Source organism: Anabrus simplex, chromosome 2 (assembly GCF_040414725.1).
Source record: "Anabrus simplex isolate iqAnaSimp1 chromosome 2, ASM4041472v1, whole genome shotgun sequence".
Classification (NCBI taxonomy): Eukaryota; Metazoa; Arthropoda; class Insecta; order Orthoptera; family Tettigoniidae; genus Anabrus; species Anabrus simplex.
Window position 1 is genome coordinate 511,917,258 of NC_090266.1, and position 15,318 is coordinate 511,932,575.

The following is a 15,318-nucleotide window of genomic DNA, read 5'->3' on the forward strand; positions in this document are numbered from 1 at the left end:
ATATGTATGTTTTGGATGTACAGTAATTATATTGCTGCCTCTGGGGTAGAGTGTCGGCCTCCGGATACCAAGATAGTAGTTTCAAACCTGGAAGAGGTAATCAGATTTTTGAAGAGCAGAAAAAGGGCCATGCAACACTCCATGTTGTACAATGTAGGCTTGTAAAAAATCTCTAGTGATGCATTTTGTGTTTACCCGATAAAATTAATTTAAAATTCAGCCATAAACACTCAATAAAAAATTCCTTGGTGATGTTGAGCAGGGTCTCTTTTTGTAAAACAGCACATGTCAAACATAATTTTAGCAAGATAAAACAAGGTTTATGTATCTTAAAACTTTACAAAATCGAACCTTGCTCAACATCACTGAGGAATTTGTCATTCAAATTGACCAGTATATCAATCCAAATTTTAATTTAAATGAGTTAACTGGAAAAGTGAATATTTTCTATGACTACTATGCCATTGATTGCTAACATATATCTTAAAACGTTCTCAATCCCACACAATATACATCAAACCCTACCGCGACTTCAAGCCCCTCCTCATATCCCGCCTACCACACTTCCCCCGCCCCTCCCTTATGACCTCTCACCGCATAACAAGTCTTGCACAGAAGACAGTTGACAGTGTGAGAATGTGAAGAAGATCTACACGAAATAGAGGGAGTAAAGTACAATACTTTAACTTATCCATTTCACGCCCTCAATTTTCTCCACTCATTTTCACTTAGTCTCTTCTATATTTACAGATATCCAACACACCCTGCCAAGATACACATAGATATACTGCTGTGTTCCTAACATGTTCAATCAAGAACCTAACGAAATAATACTGAGAGGATGTTCCCTCTCAAACAAATAACTTCACTTGTAATAACCCACTTTGACCCATCAGTAACATAATATTATTTATCAAGTGTCACACATGCTATCTAAACATTGTGAAGCCAACAAATCCAGTTTTACTTCCTATGAACAACAATGGTCCACATCGGTGGTGTAGTTGTTAGTGTGATTAGCTGCCACCCCCTGGAGGCCCGGGTTCGATTCCCGGCCCTGCCATGAAATTTGAAAAGTGGTACGAGGGCTGGAATGGGGTCCACTCAGCCTCGGGGGGTCAACTGAGTAGAGATGGGTTTGATTCCCACCTCTGGGTTCGATTCTCACCTCAGCCATCCCCGAAGTGGTTTTCCATGGTTTCCCACTTCTCCTCTAGGCAAATGCCGGGATGGTACCTAACTTAAGGCCATGGCTGCTTCCTCCCTCTTCCTTGTTTATCTCTCCCAATCTTCCCATCCCCCTGCAAGGCCCCTGTTCAGCATAGCAGGTGAGGCTGCCTGGGCGAGGTACTGGTCATCCTCCCCAGTTGTATCCCCCGACCCAGTGTCTGGAGCTCCAGCACACTGCCCTTGAGGCGGTAGAGGTGGGATACCTCACCATGTTCAAGGGAAAAACCGACCCTGGCGGGTAAACAGATGAAGAAGAAGAAGAAGAAGAAGATGGACAACAATGACATTAAACACCACATTTGTTTTTAATTAGTTTTATAAAATTTTAACATGCACAATCTTTTTTTAAATAACATCAAGTACATACTTATGCAACACTCAGTATATATTAATGTAACATACTGACAGGATAATCTATATATATAAAATAGCTTGTCCTGACTGACTGACTGACTGACTGACTGACTGACTGATTCATCATCACCGAGCCAAAATAACTGGACATAAAGAAATGAAATTTTGGGGATATATTCATACTATGATGTAGGTGCTCGCTAAGAGAAGATTTTTGGATATTCCGTCGGTAAGGGGGTGAAAAGGGGGGTGAAATTTTAAAATGAGCGTATCTATATCTCAATACTTTAAACGTTTATAGACGTGAAAATTGGTATTTAGAATCTTCTTTAAAAATCAGGAAACAAGTATTTTTGGTTTTCAGAAAATCCCAATAGGAGGGGTGAAAAAGGGCGAAAAAGTGGTTGAATGCCTCTTATCAGGAAACCGGTACTTATATCTCAGAAACTGAAGATATTACAGACCTGAAAATTGGTGTTTGGGATTTCCTTTAAAATAAAGAAACACGTATTTTTTAGTTTTTGGAAAATCCAATTAATGGGGGGGGAAGGGGGTGATTTTTAAAATGGGTGTATCCATATCCCAAAACTTTTAAAGTTTATAGATGTAAAAATTGGTATTTAGAATCTCCTTTAAAATAAAGAAACACGTATTTTTTTTTGTGTTTTATGTTAATCCCAATAGGAGGGGTATAAAAGGGTGAATAATGCGTTGAATACCTTTAATGATGATACATATATCTCAGAAACCTAAGATATTACAGAACTGAAAATTTGTATATGGGATCTCCTTTAGAAATAAAGAAACACGTATTTTTTGTTTTTGGAAAATCCAATAAATGGCGGTTAAACAGGAGTGACAAATGGGGTGAATTTTTTGAAAGACTATATCTACAGAATATCTGAGAAACGTAAAATGTTACAGACGTAAGAAGTTGTATTTGGATTCTCCTGTAAGTGTAAAGAAACATAGGCAATTTGTTTTTGGAAACTCCACTTAAAGGGAAATAAAAAGGGGTGAAATTTTAAAATGAGAATTTCTACAGTATGTCTAAAAAAACTTAACATGTTACAGAAATGAAAAATGGTATTTTTATCTCTATTAAAAATGAAGAAACGTGTATTTTTAGTTTTCGGAAATACCACTTGGGTAGTGGAGGGTGGGGTAAAAGTGACTGAAAATGGTGTTGATTTCTTTTAATTAGGCTACTGATGTCTCAAAAATGAAGATGTTAAAGACGTGAAATTTGAAAATCCAATGAATGGGGGTGGGGGGGAGGTGAAAGAACTGAAAAATTAATTGACTTAATTGTATGAGAATACTTACATCTAATAAAAACTAAAGTTGTTAGGGCCTACAGACGTGAAAATTTGTATTTGGTTCTTTATAAACAAAGAAAAGCCCGTTTTTTGCGGGGGGAATCATCTTGGGAGGCGGGAGTGAAAAGGATTTGAATTCCTTTCATGAGGACACATAAATAAAAAACTGAAGAAGTTACAGTCGTGATAATTGGTATTTAGAAGATCCTTTACTATTAAAGAAACAAGTATTTTTTGCCGGAAAATTCATTTGGGGGGGGGGGGAGGAGTGTGAAAGTGAAAAACAGTGAATTATTTTAATCTCAAAACTGAAGGTAATAGACGTAAACAATGGTGTTTAGAATCTTTTTTAAACATAAAGAAACACGCCTTCTTTTACTTTTTTGGGGGGGGGTGTTAAATAAACTGAACGGCGGTGGGGTGTAAAAGGAGGTGAGACCAATTGATTTTACTGTTCATAATGTATTTATAAGGAGCCTCCGTTGCTGAGGCGGCAGCGCGGCGGCCTCTCACAGCTGGGTTCCATGGTTCAAATCCCGGTCTCTCCATGTGACATTCGTGCTGGACAAAACGGAGGCGGGACAGGCTTTTCTTCGGATACTCCGGTTTTCCTTTTCATCATTCATTCCAGCAACACTGTCCAATATAATTTCATTTCATTTGTCATCCATTAATCATTGCCCCAGAGGAGTGCGACAGGTTTCGGCTGCCGGCACAATTCCCATTGTCGCCGTTAGATGGGGCTTTATTTATTCCGTTCCTGACTCTGTCGAATGACTGGAAACATGCTGTAGATTTTCGATGTACTTATTCTGATCATAAACCGATCATTTTTAATCTTTCCTGGGTTCGTTTTCAAGAGCCATCTTTTCCTTCGTAGAACGTTCTTAGATTACAGTAGATTATCCTGGCATATAAGTAAAAATTTAAACATATTTGAAATGAACTATAGGAATGAGATTGACCGTCCAATTTTTCACCTCTATAATAAGGTCAATAATGTACGGAAGTATGTCATTCGTATCGCCACAAATCCCGCACACTTGCCTACGCGCGACAATGGTGCTGGTCACATTGTCAACAATGACAATGGCAGCAGATGTAATTTACCGCCAAGTAGCGGTCTTGCATCTTGCTGTTGGGTCCAGAACAATAATAATAATAATAATAATAATAATAATAATAATAATAATAATAATAATAATAATAATAATAATAATAATAATAATAATAATGTTCTGGACCGTCGTCAGTTGTGCGGACCGCGCTCGAAACGGGTCCTGGACGGCTAATGACTAAGAATGCAGTCCGGTCGCGGGTTCAGTACCGCCAAGGCACCCGAGACGACACCACGCCTGATCTCCTGAAGGTTTTGTTCCATTTTAAAAATGCTTATAGGAAAAGTTGGCAAAAATTTAGTGACCCAAGTGACCGGGTGGAATACCTGGACGTAGCCCGGGAAGTACGAAATCGGTTGCTGGAAAGAAAGATTGAAAAATGGGATGAAATGTCGTATGGCTTTTAGTGCCGGGATATCCCAGGACGGGTTCGGCTCGCCAAGTGCAGGTCCTTCTATTTGACATCCGTAGGTGACCTGCGCGTTGTGATGAAGATGAAATGATGATGAAGACAACACATACACCCAGCCCCCGTGCCATTGGAATTAACGAATTAAGGTTAAAATCCCCGACCCGGCCGGGAATAGAACCCGAGACCCTCTGAACCGAAGGCCAGTACGCTGACCGTTCAGCCAACGAGTCGGACAAAAATGGGATAACTTGCCGTTATCTATTAGAAAACGAGTCAGATCGAGAATTTTGGCGGATTCTCTCAGAAAAACAGACAGATCGCGAATTTCGACGGATTATATATAAAACAATAAGCATTCAAATATAAATTTCAGTATAATACCGTAGCGAAGCACGGGTATCTTGCTAGTCGATATATATAAAGTAACTTGTCCTGACTGACTGACAGATTCATCATCGCCGAGCCAAAACTACTGGACATAAAGACATGAAATTTTGGGAATTCATTCATATTAAGATGTAGGTGTTCGCTAAAAGAGGATTTTTGGATATTCCGTCGCTAATGGGGTGAAAAAGGGGGGTGAAATTTTAAAATGAGTGTACCTATATCTCAAAACTTTAAAAGTTTACAGATGTAAAAATTGGTATTTAGAATCTCCTTTAATAATAAAGGAGCACGCATTTGTTTGTTTTCTGTAAATCCCAATAGGAGGGGTGTAAAAGGGTGAATAATGGGTTGAATGCCTTTAATGAGGATACATATATCTCAGAAACCGAAGATATTACAGAACTGAAAATTTGCATATGGGATCTCCTTTAAAAGTAAAGAAACACGTATTTTTTGTTTTTAGAAAATCCAATTAATGGCGGTTAGACAGGAGTGACAAATTGGGGTGAATTTTTCGAAAGACTATATCTACAGAATATCTGAGAAACGTAAAATGTTACAGACGTAAAAAGTGGGTATTTGGAATCTCCTGTAAATATAAAGAAACATAGGTGATTTGTTTTTGGAAACTCCACTTAAGGGGAACTAAAAAGGGGTGAAATTTTAAAATGAGAATTTTTACAGTATATCTAAAAAACTTAACATGTTACAGAAGTGAAAAATGGTATTTTTATCTCTATTAAAAAGAAAGAAACGTATATGTTTAGTTTTCGGAAATACCACTTGGGTGGAAGGGGAGGGGGGTAAACATAACTGAAAATGGTGTTTAATTCTTTTAATTAGGCTACTGATATCTCAAAAATGAAGATGATACAGACGTGAAATTTGAAATTTGGAATCTGCTTTAAAAGTAAAGAAACACGTATTTTCGGAAAATCCAATGAAGGGGGGAGGGGTGAAATAATTGAAAAATTAATTGACTTAATTGTATGAGAATACATACATCTAATTAAAAGTAAAGTTGTTACAGACGTGAAAATTGGTATTTGTGTCTGCTTTAAAAACAAAGGAAAACGCGTTTTGTGGGTGAACCATCTTGGGGGGCGGGAGTGAAAATGAGTTGAATTCCTTTCATGAGGATAGAGTCGTGATAATTGGTATTTAGAAGATTCTTTACTATTAAAGGAACAAGTATTTTTCCCGGAAAATTCACTTGGTTGGGGCGGGGGGAGAAGTGTGAAAGGAAGTGAAAAAAGTGAATTATTTTAATGGGGATACTTATATCTCAAAACTGAAGGTAACAGACGTGAACATAGATATTATTTTGGAATCTCCTTTAAACATAAAGAAACACGCCTTACTTTTTTCGGGAGGGGGGTGTTAAATCAACTTAATGGCGGTGGGGTGAAAAAGGAGTTGAAACCAATTGATTTTACTGTTCATAATGTACTTATAAGGAGCCACCGTTGCTCAGGTGGCAGCGCGCCGGCCTCTCACAGCTGGGTTCCGTGGTTCAAATCCCGGTCACTCCATGTGACATTCGTGCTGGACAAAACGGAGGCGGGACAGGTTTTTCTCCGGATACTCCGGTTTTCCCTGTCATCATTCATTCCAGCAACAATGTCCAATATTTCATTTCATTTGTCATTTATCGATCATTGCCCCAGAGGAGTGCTTCGGCAGCCAGCACTGTTCCTATTGTCGCCGCTAGATGGGACTTGATTCATTCCATTCCTGACCCTGTCGAATGACTGGAAACAGGCTGTATATTTTCGATGTACTTATTCTGATCATAAACCGATCATTTTTTAATCTTTCCTGGGTTCGTTTTCAACAGCCATCCTTACCTTCGGAGAACGTTCTTAGATTACAGTAGATTCTCCTGGCATATAAATAAAAATGTAAATACGTTTGAAATAAACGATAGGAATGAGATTGACCGTCAAATTGCTCACCTCTATAATAAGGTCAATAATGCACGGAAGTATGCCATCCGTATCGCCAGAAATCCCGCACACTTGCCTACGCGCGACAATGGTGCTGGTCACATTGTCAACGATGACAATGGCAGCAGATGTAATTTACCGCCAAGTAGCGGTCTTGCATCTTGCTGTGGGGTCCAGAACATCTATAATAATAATAATAATAATAATAATAATAATAATAATAATAATAATAATAATAATGTTCTGGACCGTCGTCAAATGTGCGGACCGCGCTGGGAACGGGACCTGGACGGGTAATGACTAAGAATGCAGTCCGGCCGCGGGTTCATTACCGCCAAGGCACCCAAGACGGCACCACGCCTGATCTCCTGAGGATTTGATCCATATTAAAAATGTTTATAGGAAAAGATGGCAAAGATTTAGGGACCCAACTGACCGGGTGGAATACTTGGACCTAGCCCGGGAAGTACGAAATCGATTGCTGGAAAGAAAGATTGAAAAATGGGAGGAAACTTGCCGTAATCTATTAGAAAACGAGTCAGATCGCGAATTTCGGCGGATTACATATCTAAAACAATAAGCATTCAATTAATAATTTCAGTATAATACCGTAGCGAAGCACGGGTATCTTGCTAGTCTGAAATATTTGTCCTGAATGAGTAAATTTATAATACCTATAGACCATTTATAATGTCCAATAATGGACCATTTATATTGGTATTTTAATTAACACGCGAGAGGTCGTGCCCGCGGCAGTTTACCGCACTTTTTAAATATTTGTTAATAATTTTATTGCTAGCCGCTGTAGGGCTTAGGGCACTCGTTTCATCCCTCCCCTCCCTCTCTCTCGCCTGACGTTGATTATCGTCAGCGTATTGCCTGCTGCGTTCCAGAGTAAGTTTTCTTTCACTCTCGCATCTGCCGCGGTAAATTGCCTTCGTATAAGAAGTTGTTACAATAATAAAAAACACCTTTCCAGTACATAGCAATCCTTATATTTAGTTTAAAACCATTAACAGATATTAAAATTCCATTTCTATTAATGAGATTTACAACTTGCAAATTGCCTTCGTGGGACTCCTCTCGTAGTGCATGACTGCATTTCCAAGAAAGGTTCTTAAGTAAAGTTCATGAGGTTTATGGTGGCTTTCAGTGAAGTGTGGTGCTGTAGTTTTATCTTGAATTGTGACTAAATCATTCATTGAAATGTACAAATTCCAACGTTGAGGCAATTTGCTCACGCGCGACCTCTCGCATTCTAAAACGGGTGCGACCTCTCGCGTGTTAAACACTATAACTCCAAAACAACAAAATAGTTTGTAAAATATCAATCAACATCACAATAAAGAAGTCTACAAAAATTCACTTGACACAAAATTAAAAATTCACTTGACACAAAATTAACAGACAAACAATTATATTGTCATCAATACAGAACATAGAAATTATAAACTTTGACAAGATTAGCAGGTAGTACATATCCTAAAAATAAATAAAGAAAGTACCCAGGTAATGCATGGAGCATTTTCATGTCAAGTAGTAGTAGTAGTAGTAGTAGTAGTAGTAGTAGTAGTAGTCTATTGACTTTGGGAACTACATTCATGGAGTCATAGTTTTGCTTTAACATGCTATCAGTCTCTCCACTTACAAGGGACCATCAATCAATGTTAAGAAAACTTGAAACCGATTTATACACCATCCAAAAGAGCACACTGAAATATGTAAAACTCTCGAATATTATATCCTGTCGTGCATGTATACACAAGTTACAGGGCGGTAAATGTTTGGGTGGGGGTCGTCCGTGTCTAATCGGAGTGAAGTTATTTTGAAATGCTGGTGCGATGTAAGGAGAAGCGGGCAAGAGAGAGAGAATGAGAGTTGGTGGGGGGTAGAGAGGGAGACAGCTTTGCGAGAGCAGAGAGGCACCGTGTATGGGTCTTTCCAAAGTAAGCTTCTACCTATAAAACTGAACCCTCTTAACATAGTGAATGCGTTAAAGAAACACTTTAAAGGAAAGAATTTCCAGCTCCCCGTTTCGACCAAAGAAGATGAGACAATATTTCAGTACCTATTTAATAGATAATATCGAGTCTGATGCAGAAATAATATACACGCAGACTTAAGATATTAATGAACATGAACCAGTATCTGAAACAGTGTTTGTGCCTGATGAATACAAATCTCCATCAGAAGAATCTACTTCACCTTCATCATAACAGGAATCAACATCAGTACGTCCACAGAGCCCGGAAGAACAGAGTAGAATGGTCATTGGAAGAAAAAAAGGAAGTTTATAAACACATGGTTGAGTGCAAAGAAGTGGAAGACAAAGCAAACATTTCCTCACTTATGGAACTCTATGAAAAACCGATATCCTCAATTGAAGCACGAGATGCAGTTGTGCCATTTTAAGGAAGATATTGTAAAAGCGGATTCTGTTGGCAAGTCATCTTCTAGTTTAACAGTCAAAAATAAATATAAGCAGTTGTACGAGTTGGTGTTTACTAAGTTTAGGAATTTCAAGCAGTATTTTCACATAGAATCACAAAACTTGCATTTTGTCATATGAAAAGAAGAAGAAGAAGAAGAAGAAACTAACAATATACTGCATTCCTGGAGAGAAGAGACAATGTTGATTATAGAGCAGTATGGTGCTGACAATGTGTATAATGCAGATCAGTGTGGTATCAATAAAGAATCGCATTCCGGGAGAACACTTGATCGCCGTGGTAAGAAGATAGTGTGTGGTGTTACACAGTCACAAAGCGGACACATACATTCATTCACAATTATGCCAGTTGTATCATGCATGGTATAACTCCTTCCCTGTCTGTTTATTTTACTGCAGGAATCAAAACCACCAAGTCAAGCTGTCCAGCAGGGTATGTTTAAAGCTCCTAATTTAATTGTGCAGTGGTCAAAATCCGGAAAAATGACGAAAGACGTTTCCCGTATATTTCTGGAGTTGACATTTTTACCTCACACTGGTCCATCGAACTGTTTACTGTTGGTTTTTTGGGCACCTCACAAAGATGATCTAACATCTAGGTCATTGGCCCCAGATAATAATTTAATACATGATGTACCGGTACTTTCATTAAATAACTTTGAATCTGAAAATCAATCAATCAATTAGTACTGATCTGCATTTAGGGCAGTCGCCCAGGTGGCAGATTCCCTATTTGTTGTTTTCCTAGCCTTTTCCTAAATGATTTCAAAGAAATTGGAAATTTATTGAACATCCCTCTTGGTAAGTTATTCCAATCCCTAACTCCCCTTCCTATAAATGAATATTTGCCCCAGTTTGTCCTCTTGAATTCCAACTTTATCTTCATATTGTGATCTTTCCTACTTTTATAAACGCCATTCAAACTTATTCGTCTACTAATGTCATTCCACGCCATCTCTCCGCTGACAGCCCGGAACATACCACTTAGTCGAGCAGCTCTTCTTTCTCTCAATTCTTCCCAACCCAAACATTGCAACATTTTTGTAACGCTACTCTTTTGTCGGAAATCGCCCAGAACAAATCGAGCTGCTTTTCTTTGGATTTTTTCCAGTTCTTGAATCAGGTAATCCTGGTGAGGGTCCCATACACTGGAACCATACTCTAGTTGGGGTCTTACCAGAGACTTATATGCCCTCTCCTTTACATCCTTACTACAACCCCTAAACACCCTCATAACCATGTGCAGAGATCTGTACCCTTTATTTACAATCCCATTTATGTGATTACCCCAATGAAGATCTTTCCTTATATTAACACCTAGATGCTTACAATGATCCCCAAAAGGAACTTTCACCCCATCAACGCAGTAATTAAAACTGAGAGGACTTTTCCTACTTGTAAAACTCACAACCTGACTTTTAACCCCGTTTATCAACATACCATTGCCTGCTGTCCATCTCACAACACTTTCGAGGTCACGTTGCAGTTGCTCACAATCTTGTAACTTATTTATCACTCTATAGAGAATAACATCATCAGCAAAAAGCCTTACCTCCGATTCCACTCCTTTACTCATATCATCTATATATATAAAATAAGAGTTTTGTCTGTACATTGCTCAGAATTTGAAAAGAATGGTATTTCTGTATCGGTCATGTCCACAGTAACAAGGAAATGCATTTTTTTCTTTTCCGTAATTTCTGTCTGTCTGTCTGTCTGTCTGTCTGTCTGTCTGTCTGTCTGTCTGTCTGTCTGTCTGTCTGTCTGTCTGTCTGTCTGTCTGTCTGTCTGTCTGTCTGTGTCTGTCTGTATGTATGTATGTACACGCATCACGAGAAAACGGCTGAAGAGAATTTAATGAAAATCGGAATGTAAAGTCGGGTGATGAATGGCTACAATCTAGGCTATAAATTATTTTATTCACGCCGAGTGAAATGGTAGTTTAGGGGAAGGCCTGAAATTTAATTCTCAAATATTTATGTTATTAGTGGCCGTGTCTTAATGAAAATCGGTATGCAAGATCGGGGTAATAAGTCGATATAATCTAGGCCATAAATAATTGTATTCACGCTGAGAAAACTGGTAGTTTAGGGGAAGGCCTAAAATTTAATTCTCAAATACGTATTATATTAGTGGTCGTATCTTCACGAAAATTGGAATGCAAAGTCGGCGAATAAGTCGCTATAATCTAGGCCATCAATAATTTTATTCACTCTGATTGAAATGGTAGTTTAGGGGAAGGCCTAAAATGTAATCTATATATATAAAATAAGAGTTTTGTCTGCACATTGCTCAGAATTTGAAAAGAATGGTATATCTGTATCGGTCATGTCCACAGTAACAAGAAAATGCATTTTTTACTTTTCCGTAATTTCTGTCTGTCTGTCTGTCTGTCTGTCTGTCTGTCTGTCTGTCTGTCGGCCTGTATGTATGTACACGCATCACGAGAAAACGGCTCAAGAGAATTTAATGAAAATCGGAATGTAAAGTCGGGTGATAAACCGCTACAATCTAGGCTACAAATTATTTTAATCACGCTGAGTGAAATGGTAGTTTAGGGGAAGGCCTGAAATTTAATTCTCAAATATTTATGTTATTAGTGGTCGTATCTTAACGAAAATCGGTAGACAAAGATGGGAAATAAGTCGCTACAATATAGGCTATACACGCTGAGAAAAATGGTAGTTTAGGGGAAGGCCTAAAATTTAATTGTCAAATATTTAATTTATTAGTGGTCGTATCTTCACGAAAATTGGTATGAGAAGTCGGGGAATAGGTCGCTATAATCTAGGCTATCAATAATGTTATTCGCACTGTGTGAAATGGTAGTTTAGGGGAAGACCTGAAATTTAATTCTCAAATATTTATGTTATTAGTGGCCGTATCTTGATGAAAATCGGTATGCAAGATCGGGGTAATAAGTCGATATAATCTAGGCCATAAATAATTGTATTCACGCTGAGAAAACTGGTAGTTTAGGGGAAGGCCTAAAATTTAATTCTCAAATATGTATTATATTAGTGGTCGTATCTTCACGAAAATTGGTATGCAAAGTCGGGGAATAAGTCGCTATAATCTAGGCCATCAATAATTTTATTCACTCTGATTGAAATGGTAGTTTAGGGGATGGCCTAAAATGTAATCTATATATCTATATATATAAAATAAGAGTTTTGTCTGTACACTGCTCAGAATTTGAAAAGAATGGTATTTCTGTATCGGTCATGTCCACAATAACAAGGAAATGCATTTTTTTCTTTTCCGTAATTTCTGTCTGTCTGTCTGTCTGTCTGTCTGTCTTTCTGTCTGTCTGTCTGTCTGTATGTACACGCATCACGAGAAAACGGCTGAAGAGAATTTAATGAAAATCGGAATATAAAGTCGGGTGATGAATGGCTACAATCTAGGCTATAAATTATTTTATTCACGCCGAGTGAAATGGTAGTTTAGGGGAAGGCCTGAAATTTAATTCACAAATATTTATGTTATTAGTGGCCGTGTCTTGATGAAAATCGGTATGCAAGATCGGGGTAATAAGTCGATATAATCTAGGCCATAGATAATTGTATTCACGCTGAGAAAACTGGTAGTTTAGGGGAAGGCCTAAAATTTAATTCTCAAATATGTATTATATTAGTGGTCGTATCTTCACGAAAATTGGTATGCAAAGTCGGGGAATAAGTCGCTATAATCTAGGCCATCAATAATTTTATTCACTCTGATTGAAATGGTAGTTTAGGGGATGGCCTAAAATGTAATCTATATATCTATAATAAGAGTTTTGTCTGTACATTGCTCAGAATTTGAAAAGAATGGTATTTCTGTATCGGTCATGTCCACAGTAACAAGGAAATGCAATTTTTACTTTTCCGTAATGTCTGTCTGTCTGTCTGTCTCTCTGTCTGTCTGTACACGCATCACTAGAAAACGGCTGAACAGAATTTAATAAAAATCGGTATGCAAAGTCGGAGAATAAGTCGCTACAATCTAGGCCATAAATAACCGTATTCACGCTGAAAGAAATGGTAGTTTAGGGGAAGGTCTTAATTTAAATTCTCAAATTTTTATGTTATTAATGGTCCTATTTTAATTAAAATCGGTATGCAAATTCAGAAAATAAGTCGCTACAGTCTAGGTCATAAAGAATTTTATTCACGCTGAATGGAATGGTAGTTTAGGGGAAGACCTAAAATTCAATTCTCAAATATTTGTGTTATTACTGGCCCTATTGACAACTACTTCATGACTAAAGTTATATAGTATTACATTTCCGATCATTTATGTCTTATACATTTTTACCGTACCGGCTATGATAACAGAGATATTCATGAATTTGGTTTTTTGTAGCAAAGTCCATATCAGCGCCAAGTCACGAGAAAATGGGTAAACAGAATTTAATGAAAATCGTTATGTAAAGTCGGGAAATAAGGAACTACATTTCGTAAGATGCCCTAATATCACAGAGTCGAAAGAAAGCTATGTGAAGGCCTACAATACCGAAAGCTCATAACATTGAACAACAATAACATTATATTGACCATTGTTTGTTGTGATGTGCTTTGTGTCTTCTGTTGCCAGACATGTCCGATAGATGGGATTACTGCTGCATACCGAGTATTGTTTTTAATTTGCTTAAGTCGCACCGACACGCATAGGTATTATGGCGATGATGGGATAGGCCTTTCCTATCCCATCGTCGCCATAAGACCTATCTGAGTCGGCGCGACGTAAAGCAAAATAGCAAAAAAAAAAGGATAGGAAAGGGCTAGGAGTTGAAAGGAAGCGGCCCTGGCGTTAATTACGATGCCCCAGTACTTACCTGGTGTGAAAATGGGAGACCACGGAAAACCATCTTCAGGGCTGTCGGCAGTGGTTTTCGAACTCACAACCTCCCGAATGCAAACTCACAGCTGCACGCCCCTAACCGCACGGCCAACTTGCCCGGTCGTACCGAGTAGGCCTATAACAGCCTGCCTGAATATTAGCGGGAAGTAGCAGGGAAGTTAGATAACTTCCTTCTTTAGCATGCCATTCCTCTGGTTCATAAATTTCCTGATACTACTGGTACGTAACAAACTGGTTCACCATAACATTCAAACTATTCAATCCCTATCCTGAGGCATTGATTGGGATGAGCAGTGTGCATATTTAACGGAACAGTGGCAGAGGAGTGTTCACAGCTGTCTGTGGCCTGGTCATTCCAGCACTGGAACTTTGGACTGTTAGGTCGACACCGTAGTACTGTTCGTTAAATGTGAGAAAATGTGCGGTTTTCGATTTGAGCGATTATTTTATATTGCTTTTAATCCCTACATTCCTACTGACGTTTTTGTAGTGGCGTAAGATAACTGTAGTTAGGAAAACCACAAAGACAGTTTTTCTGAGAATCCCGTAGCGAAGCACGGGTACATCAGCTAGTTTATATATATAAGAAAACATAAAGGTCCGATAATACTGCCTTGAGGAATTCCCCTCTTAATTAATACAGGGTCAGATAAAGCTTCACCTATTCTAATTCTCTGAGATCTATTTTCTAGAAATATAGCAACCCATTCAGTCACTCTTTTGTCTAGTCCAATTGCACTCATTTTTGCCAGTAGTCTCCCATGATCCACCCTAAAAGTGCAAATCATTCCAGCAAAAACAACTTCTGAATAATGGACCGACATATCTGTGATTTTGTTGTGATAATACAGATGTGAACTTGCAACAGTGTAACACTATTGTCAAATGCATGTCATTGATCTACAATCAGGAATGTTCACCGTGCTTCTGTTTGTCACAAAGACATGGGTGGAAATTAGTGGGCCTAATTAGCATGAATCAAACTGGTACTAGCGATTTCCTTATGGAGGACAATAATAATTGTGATCAGCTTTCTTTACTCAAATGTAGCTGGTGCAAGAAGCTACTATGTTTCGAACATTTTTAAATTAATTTCCATTATCATTCACGGGAGACTGAATATCTCGAAGGGGATTAAACACGACTGCCACATTATTGTTGAGTATGTAATTGTTTAATAAGTATATACTCATACATACAGTGTTTAAATGTTTACCTTGAATATTTTTATCCCTCATGCGATTACAACACAACCGCA

The 15,318-nt window shown here is 38.2% G+C and overlaps 1 protein-coding gene across 1 annotated transcript in view; it reads right to left on the reverse strand.

Moving 5' to 3' along the window:
* LOC136863584 (spondin-2) overlaps positions 1-15,318 on the reverse strand; it is a 278,873-nt gene that overhangs the window by 41,355 nt on the left and 222,200 nt on the right. The gene's annotated exons all lie outside the window — the stretch shown is intronic.